The sequence below is a fragment of the Acomys minous genome (assembly GCF_964271855.1).
Source record: "Acomys minous genome assembly, chromosome: 4".
Taxonomy (NCBI): Eukaryota; Metazoa; Chordata; class Mammalia; order Rodentia; family Muridae; genus Acomys; species Acomys minous.
This window is the reverse complement of record NC_140486.1, coordinates 86,930,386-86,946,988: the sequence shown is the minus strand read 5'-3', so window position 1 is coordinate 86,946,988 and position 16,603 is coordinate 86,930,386.

Here is a 16,603-nt window from a genome sequence, read left to right as displayed (position 1 = left end):
GAAAAAGCATTCTTAACTGTTGAGTCATCTCTCAAGACTCAACTCTTAAACTCTTGGTTTTTTTGTTAGTCCTTTGTTTAAAACAAGACCTTGCCTCATAGCCTAGACTGGCATGAAACTTATGACATAGTTAAGGTTAGCCTAGGACACATAGCAATCCTCCTGCCTCAGCCTTTCAAATGCCAGGATTCTGATTATGTGCTACTCTACCTGGCTAAAAGAGCAATTGTCTAAATCTCTATTGTGGTGGGAAATCAAATCGTATGGAATATTTAAAATAAAGCCTTTAGCTGGGCATGCTGGCACACGCCTTTAATCCCAGCACTCGGGAGGCAGAGGCAGGCAGATCGATGTGAGTTTGAGGCCAGCCTGATCTACAAAGTGAGTCCAGGACAGTCAAGGCTACACAGAGAAACCCTGTCTTGAAAAACAAAACAAATAAACACACACACACACACACATATAATAAAATAAAACCTTTGTTTAAATTTTATCTCAAAAATTTCAAGACATAGCCAGGTGTGGTGGCACAAACCTGAAATCCTTATGTTCAAGGGATAGAATAGGGAGACCAGAAATCCAAGCCCATCCTTAGCTATATATTGAGTTTCAGGTCAGCGTGTCTCCAAACTAACCAATCAACCAACCAAAGAAACGTATAACAATACAATTAATATTTAAAACATCAATTATAAAAAATATATATCCTTTTTTTTTTTGGCTTTTTTCAAGACAGGGTTTCTCTGTGTAGCCCTGGCTGTCCTGGAACTCCCTCTGCAGACCAGAATGCCCTCGAACTCAGAGAACTGCCCGCCTTTGACTCCAAGTGCTAGGACTAAAGGCGTGCACCACCACCACCACGTGACTAAAGATAATAATTTATAAGAGGCTGCCCATGAGGCTTCTTTTGGGCACCCTAGAGTATGCTCCCACTTCCTCCAACATCACACAGTATTGCTGGCATCTTTGAACCATTATTACAGGCACCTGGAGCAATGGTTCAGTGTTTAAGAGCAGACACTACTTCTGCAAAGGACTTTGCTTGGTTCCCAGCACTTTTGTTTGTTTGTTTTTGTTTTGTTTTTTGAGACAGGGCTTCTCTGTGTAGCTCTGGATGTTCTGGAACTCACAGAGATCTGCCTGCCTCTACCTCCCAAGTGCTGGGATTAAAGGTGTGTGACACCACCACCGGGCTGGTTCCAAGCACTTATACCAGACATGTCATAAGCACCTGTGATGCAAGGTCCAAGGGAATCCATTGTCTCTGACTTATAAAAGCACTGTATTCATGTGCACATGCACACACATACACACACAGATACACATGCAAGCACACAGAAGCTACACATGCACACACACAGAGATACACAAGCACACACAGAGAGGTGCACATGTAAACAAAGAAATACACATGCACACACACACACACACACAGAGATACACGTGCACACACAGAGATACACATGCAAGCACACAGAGATACACATGCACACACAAAGATACACGTACACACACATTAAAACAATACAAATAAATCTAAAAGCTCATTAGTGCCTTCTCCTTGCCAACTCACTCCTTTTGGGGAGAGAGTTTTGAAGATAATTCTCATATCAACCATTTTTCCCTTGTGAATCTGCGATCATCAAAAATGCCCTAAGAAATACCCCCAAATGCCAGGTACAGTGTGGTGCACACTTTTAATCCCAGCACTCGGGAGGCAGAAGCAGGCGTGAGTTCGAGGTCAGCCTACTCTACAAAAGAGAGTCTAGGATAGCCAAGGCTACACAGAGAAACCCTGTCTCAAAAAACAAAACAAAACAAAACAAAAAAACCAAAAATAAAAAAAGTGAAACTAAGGAGCAACAGGATGGTGGACCGCATGGCCTACATGGCCTCCAAGGAGTGAGAAGCCCTGAGCCAGGCATGGTGGCGCACGCCTTTAATCCCAGCACTTGGGAGGCAGAGGCAGACGGATTGCTGTGAGTTTGAGGCCAGCCTGGTCTACAAAGCGAGTCCAGGACAGCCAAGGCTACACAGAGAGACCCCTGTCTCGAACCACCCCCCCAGCAAAAAGAAAGAAAGAAAGAAAGAAAGAAACTAAGGGAGCTGGAGAGATGGCTCACTGGTTAAAAGCACTGAATGCTCTTCCAGAGGTCCTGAGTTCAACTCCCAGCAACCACATGGTGGCTCACAACCATCTACACTGGGATCTGATGTCCTCTTCTGGCCTGCTGGTGTACATGCATATAGAGCATTCATACGTAAAATAAATGAATCTTCAAAAACTTTTTTAAAAAGTGAAACTAAGCTGGGTGTGGTGGTGTATGCCTCCTGTAGTCCCAGCACTCTGGGAGGCAGAGGCAGGTGGATCTCTGTGAGTTTGAGGCCAGCCTGGTCTACAAAGTATGTCTAAGACATCCAGAGGTCTGCAAAGAAACACTGTTTCAGAAAACAAACAAACAAACAAACAAAAAGTAAAACTATTAGACTTAAGAGTTCTTTTCTTCCCTCACTCAAGTGTCACACAATATTTTTCCAGATACTAAAAATAAATATCTTTAGGAAATGTAGCAATTCCAAACTATACAAAGATGGTTTCCTAGCTAAGCATTACTCAGATATACTGTTTGCCAAGTTTTTATGCAAAACATCTGTAAGAAATCTTGTTTGCCTTTCTCCATCTCCCAATAAAGATCTTTTTTTCCTTCCTGGACACAAACCTTTGGTAATAAAAAAAAAATATGGAAGCAAAGGAAACTTGAGTGACATAACTGGGTCCTGAAGATTGCCTAGTCAGGGCTTAATGGTCACTGTGACAGGTCCATTGCCCTCTGCTTACCTACAGTGTAACAGACAGATGACATTCTCACACCTCAGCAGCAGGAACAAAGGTCTTCACCTTGTAGTAAACACATAAATATCTAATAGTGTTTATTACTAAATGGCCTATAATTATTACAGCAGTGTTTTCTAGCCCGCTCTCACATTCAGTAAAGATATAGCCGCCTGTTGTATTTTAGAATAGCTTTATTTATTTTTTATTTAATTAAATTTATTTATTTATTTATTTATTTTGGTTTTTCGAGACAGAGTTTCTCTGTGTTAGCCTTGGCTGTCCTGGACTCACTTTGTAGACGAGGCTGGCTTCGAACTCAGTGATTGGCCTGCCTCTGCCTCCCGAGTGCTGGGATTAAAGGTGTGCGCCACCAGGCCTGGCTCAGAATAGCCTTATTTTTTACCTGGGGCTGGGCAGATGCTAGCCCCCTAAACTACCTTCCATTATCTCCCAGCCCCCACCCCATGCCATCTGCTTTAATCATTTCCATCTGGGCTGTTTCCCGTCCATAATCCCAGAACACTTGCTTATGCTGCTTATCTGGGCCGCTTCTTCCCACGCAGAACTTCGGAGTTCCTCCTCCTGGCCCTCCTGGCTCTTTCCTCTCCCATGGAAATTCTGTTCCTTCCCCCTCCTCCAGGACCTCTCTCTCTCCTACCCAAGATCCTCTTGTCTCTCAAAGCCCGAGAGCCTTAACCAGGCCTACCTCATTTCTGCCCTGTCAAGAATAGGCCTTTTTAATTAACCAATCGACTTTAAATAGGTAGAACAAGGAAGGTTTCCATAACAAGGACAGGTGTACGTGAAAATGTGCTGGTCAGGGCAGTAACTGGATTCTGGGGCCAGTAATTAGCATCAGAGTACATAGTGCCAGACCAACCCCAACATGTTGACCATCTTTCTGTCCTTACCCCTTGCTTTTCGTCTCAATGTCCAGAGACACTGAATCTCTTTCTTCTGTGGTTCTGGGGATTGACCCCAGAGCCTGGCACATACTGGGCAGGCTACATTCCTGGTCCCTGAGTTGCTTGCAGATCTAGGAACATAGCAAGTCCTTTCCCAAAGTCTATTTTTTTTATATAAAGAATATAATATATGAGTCACACACACACACACACACACACACACACACACACACACAAAGGATAACCTTTTTTTAAAAAAAATCTAAAAATAATATTTAAAAAGTAAACAGAAGGGCTGGAGAGATGCCTCAGCACTTAAGAGCACTAGGTTCTCTTCCAGAGACCCTGAGTTCAATTCCCAGCACCCACATGGTGGCTCACAGCCATCTATACTGGGATCTGATGCCTTTTTCTGGCATGCAGGTGTGCCTGTAGACAGAGCACTAATATACAAATAAAATAAAACCAAAGGAAAAAGTATATGGAATGCATTTTATCATTATCTATAAAATTACTAAGAGTCATGCCTGAGAAGGGTTGAAAGGTTTAAAAACAGCAACAACTCCTCTCTTGCATGAACCTCCGAAGCAGAACAAAGTCGCGCTGGTGAGACTGGCGGCTTCTTTCCCGTGGTCCTTTGGCTGATATTATCAGTGGATTTATAAACAGTTTGGTTCATCGAGAACAATGCTCAAGCATTCTTAAGCAGTTTTAAGATAGACAGGGAACACAACTACAAATATTAAGAAAACAAAATCTTAACTTTAGATCTCACAGTGGGTTCTGGACTTTTCTGCGGTTCCCGGTGACTTTTCTACTCCGCTTTATAAAGACTGACTCCTCATGGTGCACGGAGCGAGAGACCCGGCTGCGATAAGAGAATTTCTTACCGTACAGTGCGCACGCACCCTTAGGTGAGACACAATCTTCATGTTGGTAGAGTTGCTTTAATTTCTTCTCAAAGAATCCTCACGCCGAGATCCCAGCACTCAACCCCACGCAACTATTACTGCAGCCAACATGATGAAACTGAGAAGCGATGCTGAGGCGTCACCACAGCGTGCAGCAGGTCTCCCTGTCAAAGAACGTTTCAGTACCAGGACCAAGGAAAGAGGAATTGATAAGACCAGCATGGAAAACAAATGACAAGAGAGTTGTGAACGAAGCCCTTGGCTCACTAGCTTATACCTGGAAAATCACCGAGCAGTTTTGCAAGTATCCGTGCAGCAGCCTGACGTTGCTCCCCTTCTAAAACACTTCCAGGAACGTAAGATGTCTATGACTTGTTTGGTCAACCAGCTAAGGGAAGTTAAAATTTTGCGGATTACAAACAAGCTCCACGCCAGGCGTGGTGGCGCACTCCTTAAATCCCAGCGCTAGGGAGGCAGAGGCAGGCGGATCACTGTGAGTTCGAGGCCAGCCTGGTCTACAAAGTGAATCTAGGACAGCCAGGGCTACACAGAGAGACCCTGCCTTGAAAAACTAACAATCTCCGCATCTTTTTTAATTTTTATTTTGCACTTATTGGTTGTTTTTGTTTTTGTTTGCTTTTTGGGTGTTTTGTTTTGTTTTGTTTTGTTTTTAGAGTCTCCATGAGTGATCTAGAGCATGTGTAATCATCACTATTATGAGAAATAGGGCTAGAGGGGCTGGAGAGATGGCTCAGCAGTTAAGAGCACTGTCTGCTCTTCCAGGGGTCATGAGTTCAATTCCCACCAACTACATGGTGGCTCATGACCACTTATCCTGGGATTTGATGCCCTCTTCTGGCACACAGATATATATATATATATATATATATATATATATATATATATATATATATATATATATATATATATATATATGGCACACAGGTATATATGCAGACAGAGCACTCATACACACAAAATAAACCACTTGGGAGGTACAGGTAGGCAAACCTCTATGAGTTCAAGGCCAGCCTGGTCTACAAAGCAAGTCTAGGACAGCCAAGGCTACACAGAGAAACCCTGTCTCAAAAAAATCAAAATAAATAAATAAATAAATAAAAATAAAGCTGTGTGCACCTTTAATCCCAGCAGGCATACCTCTGGAGTCTAGGAAGCCTGGTGTACAGAGTAAGTTTCTGGACAGCCAGGACTACACAGAGAAACCCTGTCTCAGATAAAACCAAAACCAAAACAACCAAACAAAAAATAACTTTCTCTTTTCAAGACAGGGTAGCCCTGGTTATCCTGGAACTCTCTCTGTAGACCAAGCTGGTCTTGGATTCAGAGATCCACCCGCCTCTGCCTCCTGAGTGCTGGGATCAAAGGCATGCGCCACCATGCCTGGCTAAATTGTTTGTTCTTATTTTATTTGTTGGGTTTTTTGTTTTGAGACAGGCTTTCTCTGTGGAGCCCTGGCTATCCTGGACTTGCTTTGTGGACCAGGCTGACCTCAAACTCAGGGAGATCCACCTCTCTGTTTCCCCAAGAGCTGTGATTAAAGGTGTGAGTCATCCTGCCCAGCAAAACACTCCAAACAGCCTGGTGTTGGTGGCGCACGCCTTTAATCCCAGCGCTTGGGAGGCAGAGGCAGGTGGATCGCTGTGAGTTTGAGGCCAGCCTGGTCTACAAAGCAAGTCAAGGATAGTCAAGGCTACACAGAGAAACCCTGTCTTGACAAAACAAACAAACAAACAAACAGACAAACAAACAAACCAAACAAAAACAAACCACTCCAAAGAGTTAAGGAAACATAAAGGGGTTGATGCAAGGGAACCAGGAGTGCTGCTGTGGAGACTGCTCCTCACCACGTTTCCATGCCTCCCCCTCTCAAGGCTCAGTCAGGACCTTACAGACTTCTTATTCTAGTAAACTTCACTGAAGAGGGAGTGAGTGGGAGAAAAAAAAAAAGGCAAACATAGAAAGCAAAAATAGTTGTGTTTTTAAAATATTCAATGTGGCCAGGCATGGTGGCACACACCTTTAATGCCAGCACTCGGGAGGCAGAGGCAGGTGGATCTCTGTGAGTTCCAGGCTGGTCTACAAAACAAGAAAACAAGTCCAGGACAGCCAAGGCTACACAGAGGAACTGTCTTAAAAAACAAAAAGAAAATTCAATGTATAAATAATTAGCTTAGCTTGGCATATCTATATCTATATATATCTATAATATATATATATATCCATGCGCATTCCTTTATGTGGTCCGTCTTGGGAGTGGTCCCTCAGGAGTCGGCCATCTTATTCTTTGACACAGTATCTCTCCCTGGGACCTGGGACTTACTTGGTGGTTAGGCTAGACTGCTTAGCAAGCCTTGGGGCTCAGCTGTCCGCATCTCCTCAGTGCTGGGATTGAATGTGTGGGTCACCGGAGCCAGCTCTGTCTTGGGGGCTAGGGATCACACTCACACCGTCTTCCTGTTTGTGTAGCAAGCCCGTTACTGATTGGCTACTTCTCCCAGTCCACTTTATTATCACTTTTCAGGGGGAAAAAAAAACTGCTGATGAAGCAAGAGGATTCTTACCTTCACTAACAGTAACAGAGCGTAGGACGCTGGGAAACCTCTTAACCTGTCCGCCTCCTCCTGAGGAGAACAGGCAGAATCCAACATGTCTAATTCTCAGAATCAAATGTTCCTGCTTCTTAGAGCTGCTGTGAGAACTAATGAACATCTTTAAGCCACTGTGAAGTCCCGTGTGAACGGTGCTTCATCTGTATCTGGGAGAGACAGATAATAGAGGCACAGGGTGTCACACCTCACCCAGAAACAACCTTGCTTCTCACCTGTTCAACTCGAACATCCACTTGGGAAATATAATTTAGCAGATGGGATGCTGTCATGCAATTTTAGCAAATATATGGTTCAGAAGTGTATAGTAGCCACCCGCCCCCAGGATTTCAGCCTCGTATTATCATCACATAGTATAAAGATTGAGCACACCAAGTGACCACGTGGTCCTCAAACAAACGTGTCACATCAAGTTCCTTTGTGTGGTGCTGAACTTTTTTTCTTTTTTCTGAAGGCAAAAGATTGCAGTTGTTAATTTAAAAAAATTTTTTTAAAGATTTATTTATTATTATGTACACAGTGCTCTGCCTACATATACACCTGCAGGCCAGAAGAGGGCATCAGATCACATTATAGATGGTTGTGAGCCACCATTGTGGTTGCTGGGAATTGAACTCAGGACCTCAGGAAGAGCAGTCAGTGCTCTTAACCGCTGAGCCATCTCTCCAGCCCTAAAAAAAAATTGGGGGGACATTTTTCTTTTGTGATGCTGTGTGTACGTGTACACGTCAAGGCCACAGCTTACACATGGAGGTCAGAGGATAACTTACAACCCTTGTTTTCTCCTTCCAACCACGTGGGTTCCTGAAGACAGAGCTCGAGTTCTCAGGCTTGGCCACAGGGGCCTTTCCTCTCTGAGCACCAGCCTGGCCCTTTTAACTATTCTTAGCAAAAGATTCTTTCCCCCCGACCCTTTTGTTTTTTTTGAGACAGGGTTTCTCTGTGTAGCCTTGACTGTCCCTTTGTAGACCAGGCTGGCCTCGAACTCACGGCGATCTGCCTGCCTCTGCCTCCCAAGTGCTGGGATTAAAGGCATGCGCCACCATGCCTGGCCAGCACAAAATTTTTGATGTAATATATATGTCCCAGAAACAACTTCTAGGGGCTGTGTGTTTATCTTGAGGCAAGGCCCCAGGCGGCCAAATTATGTTGGTGAATATTACCTTGCATTTATGATCCTTCCACCCCTATCTCCCAGGTGCTGGGATTACAGACATGTGCCACTAGCCTGGCAGTCTAACAAATAATAGCTTAATATATACTTTTCCACCCCTCTCCTTTAACTGATGTTTGGATTAATGCATCTATGTGTGTGTTCATATTATTTGTACGATATAACCTGCATGTTATAAAATATGCATCGGTATATACATATTTATATAGATATACATATGTCTCTAAAACTTTGTATCAGTTTCTGCAATTACATATATTATTTGCCTATTCAGTAATGAGTGGGCTAGAGATGTAGTTCCATTAGTAGAGGCCATGTTTAGTATGCCGGGGGCACTGAGTTTGATCCCCAGTCCCCTTTAAAGAGGGAGCGTTGATCCACAGGTATAATGGGAGGTGAAGACAAAAGAAGAATGAGTTCAAAGTCATCCTCAGCAATACAGGGAGTTCGAGGCCAACCTGAGCTACATGAGATCCTGCCTCAAGAACAAATGAAAGAGGTCAGAAAAAAGAAAAGAAAAGAAAGAAAGAAAAAAAAAAACCAACGCCAAATAAAAAGGTATGGTAGTGCACACCTTTAGTCCCAGTACTTGGAGACAGAGGCAGGTGGATCTCTGTAAGTTCAAGGTCAGCCTGGTCTATACAGTCAGTTCCAGGCCCGCTAGGGCTACATAGTGAGTCCCTATCTGGAAAACAAATGGACAGACAGATAAAAGAAAACAAAAGAATGCCTTGGATGATGGCTCATGGTGTGCAAGCCTGGTGGCCTGGGTTCAATCCCTAGATCCCTCGTAAAGGTGGAAGGAAAAACTGACTCCACAAAGTTGTTCTCTGACCTCTACAAGCAGGCCCCAACCCCCACTGCATACACAAACACAATAACTTTTTAAATTGTGTGTGTGTGTGTGTACGTGTGTACATAAGTGCATGTACTCTCAGTTGATATGCAGAAATGCTGTGGACTGCCCAGCATGGATATTAAGAGATGGACATGAGTTCTCTTCAAAAGCAGTCTGTGTCTTAATCACTGAGACATCTTCCCAGCTCCTAGAGTGTTTTAAGTTGCTCAGTGTTTTTATTTTATCCATCCCAGGGGTGTGAAGTGATCACATTGTGTGTGGATTTGTTTGTTTGTTTGTTTGTTTTTCTTTGTTTTTTGCGTTTCTGAGACAGGGTCTCACTGTGTAGCCTTGGCCATCCTGGACTCGCTTTGTAGACCAGGCTGGCCTCGAATTCACAGGGATCCACCTGCCTCTGCCTCTGCCTCCCAGAGTGCTGGGATTACAGACGTGATTTTAACATTTCCCTAACGGCTAATGACATGGAACATCTTTTCCACTTGTTTAATGGCTGTTTGTAGTTTTTGAAAAAACTCTACTCCGATTCTTTACTCATTTTTGTTGATCTTGTTGGATGTTTGTTTGTTTGTTAGACAGGGTTTCAGTGTGTAGCTCTACCTGGCCTGGAACTCACAGAGATCTGTCGTTTGGCATCTCCTGGAAATGCTGCTGGGCACCAAGCCAGAAGTGTGTGCTTTTCCTCGAAGGTACAAGCGCCAGAGGACGCTGGGTGGAAAAGGATGAAGCAAGGAGTCCCGAGTTCACTTCCCTTACGAATTTCGGGTTCCGGAAAGGGAAGGATGGACCATGGAACAAGATTTTCAGTCCAGCCCGGTGTGCAGGAGAAAAAGATTTCTCTGCAGCAACACGTATTGGCTCTTTTAGTTAAACAGCTACTTTAGTGGCAGACGGTGGAGGTGAACATCCGGTTACAGCCCGTTACAGCTGGAACATAGGCTCTGGCGGAAGCTCGGAGATCAAGTCAGGAAGTAGCAGAGGCGCGAAGGCAACAGCCCTGCCGCAACAGCCTGGGTAGCAGTTAAGTCCAGGGGTCCAGCGATGGATTCTTGGGGGAGTAGGGGAGCCCTTCTTTCCCCAGTGCTACAGCTCAGAATAAATAGCCAGTCTCAGAAGATCTTTGGTGAAGTACTTGGGCAATGGGAGGGGTTTTGAGGATTAATGCGTGTCACTGGCTGGAAATAGGATGCTGGCAATGCTCTACCTACATAGGGAAAGATAACAGGTGACTAGATCACGTGACTGACCACATGTAACGATCTTGGGGTTGTGTCCCTTGCTCCTGAGGAAGGATTGGAAACAAGGAGAGACCTTTGTCCCACATCTTCCATTCTTAGGACGGGATTTTAAATCTCAAGTTTGAGAATTCCAGGGTTTGAACACGCCCCACCTCAGCATTTCTTTGCCAGTTGCCCTGGAGCCATGGTCCACAAAGATCTCCCTGCCTCTATCTCTGGCATGCTAGGATTAAAGGTGTGCGCCCTCATACCCACACAGCCTCGGAGTTTGGTTTTTGTTTGTTTGTTTGGTTGGTTTTTTGAGACAGGGTTTCTCTGTCCTTGGCTGTCCTGAACTAACTTTGTAGACCAGGTTGGCCTCGAACTCACAGCGATCCACCTGCCTCTGCCTCCCGAGTGCTGGGATTAAAGGCATGCGCCATCACCACCTGGCTGGGAATTTGGAATATTAGTACTTTGTAAACCCTTTATTTGTGTATGGCGGTCCCCTGTCTTTAAACAAAGTCTTATTATTCAGCTCAGTCTGTCAACTTGATATCTTCCTGTTCTGCTCCCCTGACCCAGGGCTGAGATAACAGACATGCGCACACCTGTTTTCTGTGTTTTCTTTTATTTCTTTTTTAAAAATGTAGTCATTATTTTACGTATATGAGTGCTTTGTCTGTATATATGTCTTTGTAGCTAGCACCTGCTTGCCTGGTGTCCACAGAGGCCGGAAAAGGATGTTGATCCCCAGGAACTGTAGTTGTCAGTAGCCGTGAGCCATCATTCAGGGGGATCCTGCATTCAGGTCCTTTTGAAGAGCAGTCAATACTCTTTTTTTTTTCTTTTTTTTTAAGATTTATTTAGCCAGGCATGGTGGCTCATGCCTTCAATCCCAGCACCTGGAAGGCAGAGGCAGGTGGATCCCTGTGAGTTTGAGTCCAGCCTGGTCTACAAAGTGAGTCCAGGACAACCAAGGCTACACAGAGAAACCCTGTCTCAAAAAACCAAAAAAAAAATTATATATACAGTGCTCTTGGCTGCAAATACACCTGCAGGCCAGAAGAGGGCATCAGATCACATTATACATGATTGTGAACCACCATGTGGTTGCTGGGAGTTGAACTCAGGACCTCTGGAAGAGCAGTAAGTGCCCTTCACCTCTGAACCATCTTTCTAGACTGGCAGCAGGTTCTGGTCACAGCCAATACTCTTTAAAAAAAAAATAATTTTATTATTTTTATTTCATGTGCATTGTTATGAGGGTGTCAGATCCCCTAGAGCTAGCGTTACAGACAGTTGTGAGCTGCAATGTGGGTGCTGGGAATTGAACTATGGTCCTCTGGAAGAGCAGCCAATACTCTTAACCACTGAGCCATCTCTCCAGATCCACCGGATCCCTTTTATTTTTATTTTTATTATTTTATTTATTTGTTTATTTATTTAGTTTTGAGACAGGGCTTCTCTGTGTAGCGCTGGCTGTCCTAGAACTCACACTCTGTAGACCAGACTGGTCTCAAACTCAGAGATATCTATCTGCCTCTGCCCCCTGTGAGCTGGGATTAAAAGTGTGTGCCACCACGCCTGGCTTTCTAGCCCCTCCCTTTTTATGTGTTTTGTGTCTTGTCTAGTAAGCTACTGCACTATAATCATGATCATCTATTTCTGTGTTTTATCTCTTAAGACTTTTTGTCTGTTTTGAGTTAGTTTTGTATATAGTGTATGACAGAATCCTAACTCTTTCTTTTTTTGTCTATGGATATGCATTCCTTCTAGCACAATTAGTTGAAAACACTGTCCTTTCCCTACTGAATATCTTGATGTCAAAACTTTATTGTCCTAATTGTCAAAACCTCACTGACATAATCACATTACAAACTTATTAATAAATATGTGTAGTTTTTATGTTTTTATGTGTCCATTTAGATAAACTTAATTGAAATTTTAAAAGTTAATTGACTCTAAGAGTATTTCCATGCCAGGTGGTGGTGGCAAACACCTTTAATCCCAGCACTCTGGTAGAGGTAGAGGTAGAGGCAGGCAGATCTCTGAGTTCAAGGCCAGCCTGCTCTACAGAGTTCCAGGACAGCCAAGGCTACACAGAGAAACACTGTCTCAGGAGAAGAAAAAAAGAGAATGCTTCCATTTCCATTTCTACTTCAGTTAAGCTTTTTTCTTGGAGGGTGGGGGATCGAGATAGGCTTCTCTTCGTAGCCTTGGCTGTCCTGGAGCTCTCTTTGTAGACCAGGTTGGCCTCAAACTCACTGTAATCCGCCTGCCTCTGCCTCTCAGATGCTGGGATTAAAGGCGTGTGCCACCATGCCTGGCCTTCAGTCAAGCTTTCTATGTACTATGACAGTGCAGTGCTGGCAGGATCACTGTCACTTAGCAGTTAAGTTTTGAAGTCAGAAAACCTGACTCCTCTGTTCCTTTTTAAGATTCAGGGTGTGGTGGCCCTTAGACTGGCAGATCTCCATGGAGTTGCAGGATAGCCTCGTCTACATAGTGAATTCCAGGACAGGTAGGTCCACAAAGAGACACCCTTTCTCAAAAACACAAATAAATAAATAAATAAATAGGTCTCTTTCAGTTCCATCTTAATTAATTCTTAATTTGTATTAATAAATCAGTAGGGCCAGGCCTGACTATGCATGCATATAATCTCAATTCAAGAGGCTGAGGGATTTCTTTTTTGTTTTTGTTTTGTTTTGTTTTTATAATTTAATTAATTTATTCAGATTACAACCCAATTATCCTATTACTTGTATCCTCCCATTCCTCCCTCCCTCCCTCCCGCTTTCACCCTATTCTCCTCTCCTAGGTCTATGACTGAGGGGGACCTCCTCCCCCACTATATGGTCATAGGCTATCAAGTCTCATCTTGGTAGCCTGCTTATTCTTTCTCTGAGTGTCACCAGGCCTCCCCACCAATGGGAAGTGGTCAAATATGGGGCACCAGAGTTCATGCCTAAGATTTATTTCTTTGTATGTACATTGATGCTTTGCCTGCATGCACGTCAGTGTGAGGGTGCCAGATCCTCTGGAACTGGAGTTACAGACAGTTGTGAGCTGCCATGTGGCTGCTGGGAATTGAACTCAGGTCCTCTGGAAGAGCTGCCAGTGCTCTTCCCCACTGAGCCATCTCTCCAGCCAGGGGTTTCAAACTTAAGGCCAGCCAGGGCTACATAGCAAATACCAGGACAATATGAGATGCCTTCTCAAAAAAAGCTGAGGGTGAGAGTAGGGGTGGGGGGCCATGGTAAAGCTCAGCTGACCTTGTTCCTGTTCGTATGGCATTCATATGTTTACTCATGCTGCTCACTCTGCCAGTATCACCAACAAATCTCTTTCAAATCTACCTTACTGATCCTAGCAGCTTTGTGATCTTGGCAACAGGTTATTAAAAGACAGAGTTTGGAAGTTCCCTGGATATTTATCTTCTGGGTGCCACTTACCATGAGCTCCAGCCAAGTGACTTAACTCAACTCTTATCTTCAGAAGGGCAGTGACAATGCTGGGAATTCAGCTCAGTAGCGAGCACTTTCCTGGCACACAGGAGGCCCTAGGCTCCATCCTACAGTAAAATAAAAAGTGAGCAATGGTCAAATGATCTAGCATTTAGAAATCTAGGGCTGGAAAACTCATTTTCCAAATGAGTTGTAATTTTCAAGTTTAAGTAAGTTTCCCTACTTACTTATTTGAAAGTTTCATGAGATAAAAACCCACAGGATTCTTCATTCCCGGTCAGGGGTTCTTAAACCAGGCTCCCTCTTGGCAAATAACACACACTGAAGAGATTCTTGTCACCAAGTGAAAGTGAGAAGCAATCGGCCCTGGGGTGTTTAGGCTGCACACTCGAGCTGCGTGATCAACTGCGTGTAGTAACTCAAGTCAAGTCATAAACAAAGGGCAAGGCTGGCTGCGCAGGACTCAGCTTGATAGGGAGTCAAGGAAATTCAACAACATCACCCCATCCACACACACGGTGTGGACCGTGTAACTTTTTTTTCCCAGTCTTCACCTTGAACTTCCTGTTATTCCGTGTGCCCCTTCCTGTGGAGCCTTCTGGGAGTCTGTCATAACGTCCTCAGCATGGTCAGATTCCGTGCAGAAGTGAAGTGAAAAGCAGACTAAACCTCCTCACAGCGCCTACACTCTGGCCCAGCACGACCAGTTACCACAGCGCGTGGTGACCCATGTCTTTAATCCCAGCTTCCCGGACAGAGGCAGGCAGATCTCTCTGAGTTTGAGGCAAGCCTGGGTTGGCATAGTTCCAGGCCAGGCAGCGACACTTGATAAAACTCTCTCAAAAGCAAAGCAAAACAAAACAAAACAAAAAGTGCCTTCTTTTATTTTTATTTTTTAAAGACCAGTGAGAGTGCTCAGTGGTGAGGCACTTACCTCCAAGCCTGACATCCTGAGTTCAATCTCCAGAACTCACTCAGTAGAAGTGGGGAAACCTACTACGGGCAGTCAGCCTTCAATGGCACATGTTTGTGTCCAGGGGTTTCTTCGTCATTACTTCAGTCAGGGTCAAGCTTAGGGTTGCAGAAAGGTGCTGGGTTCTGTAAGACTCCATATAAAGGTAAAATATTGTTATTACTTCCCCACCGCAGAGCCACCATTATTATATCCGTCTTGATAGCTCAGCACTCTTTAATTTCCCTTAAGATTAGCATCATTCTGAGTTCCACTATAATCATGTATTGAAGAAGCAAGAGAAAATGTCTAAGATATAATCCATATCCACCCAGAGATAAGCAGTCATCTGTCTCTACCTTTCTCTCCCCTTCTGCCAGGAACCCAAGCCTTTGGTCAATCTGTGAAGTGAGCCAACTTGACTAGCTTATATAGACAGTGCTGTCCCTGGTGAGTTAGCCTTAAGTAGGCATTTATGTTAGGCTGGGGAGACTAATGAAGGAGGATTGCCAAGAGTCTGAGGCAAGCCTGGGCTACATAGCCAGTGCTGGGCTACCCTGAGCTAAAAGTGAGACCCTGTTTCACAACAACAAAAGGTAAAGTTGAGTGGTGGTGCATGCCTTAAATCCCAGCACTCAGGAGGCAGAGAGGTAGGTGGATCTCTGAGTTTGAGGCCAACTTGGTCTATAGAGTGAGTTCCAGGATAGCCAAAGGCTATACAGAGAAACTCTGCCTGGAAAAAAAAGAAAAGAAAAAAGAAAAAAAGAAAAATAAAGGAAAGCTTTTTTTGTTTGTTTATTTGTTTGTTTGTTTGTTTTCCCAGCAAAACTACCTGTTCTCCAAGTCCCAGTTACCCTGTAGCCTTCCCAGTGAAAGCACTGGGAGTTGCCATCCCCTCCTTGGCTCCCACTGCCCTTTGCACAGTTCTATTATATTTGTACCTTACCAGTTAGCACATAGTATAGTAGGAATATGTTATCTGTGAAGCAGCTGCCTCAGTGGTCCTGGGAGTTAAGGGAAGAGAGACGCTAGTTAAGTGGATGCTGAGGGCCTGGGGCAGCCTGAGTGCTACATACCAGACTGAGACAGGTGTCAGAAAAAATTTGTTCTGGCGAAGTGAGGCAGGTAAAAGAGATACTTCTGGGTAAGAAAACACATCTAGTGCTCCGCACACTCCATTGCCAGGTGCATTTCCTGTGTAATGCCTCCCTGGCCGGGATATCAATCCTGACCTTTACATTAACATCTAGACATTCCTCTTCTTTCTCATGGTGCTGTCCATCAAGCCCAAGTCCTTGCGTGCCCTGCCTTGCTGAGACAAGGTCTCATCATGCAGTTCTGGCTGGCCTCCATCTCTGGAGCTTCCTGCCACCCAAGTGCTGTGATTACAGGCAAGGACCATCACGCCCAGATTCTCTCTTCTTTTAAAGAAGGAATACAGTTTCATTAAACAGCACAAACACTTTTTTATTTTTTTGAGACAGGGTTTCTCTGTGTAGCCTTGGCTGTCCTAGACTCACTTTGTAGACCAGGCTGGCCTCGAACTCACAACGATCTGCCTGCCTCTGCCTCCCGAGTGCTGGGATTAAAGGCGTGCGCCACCACGCCCGGCTCCTAGCACAAACACTTTTATGTCCCTTTAGCTACACGTATAA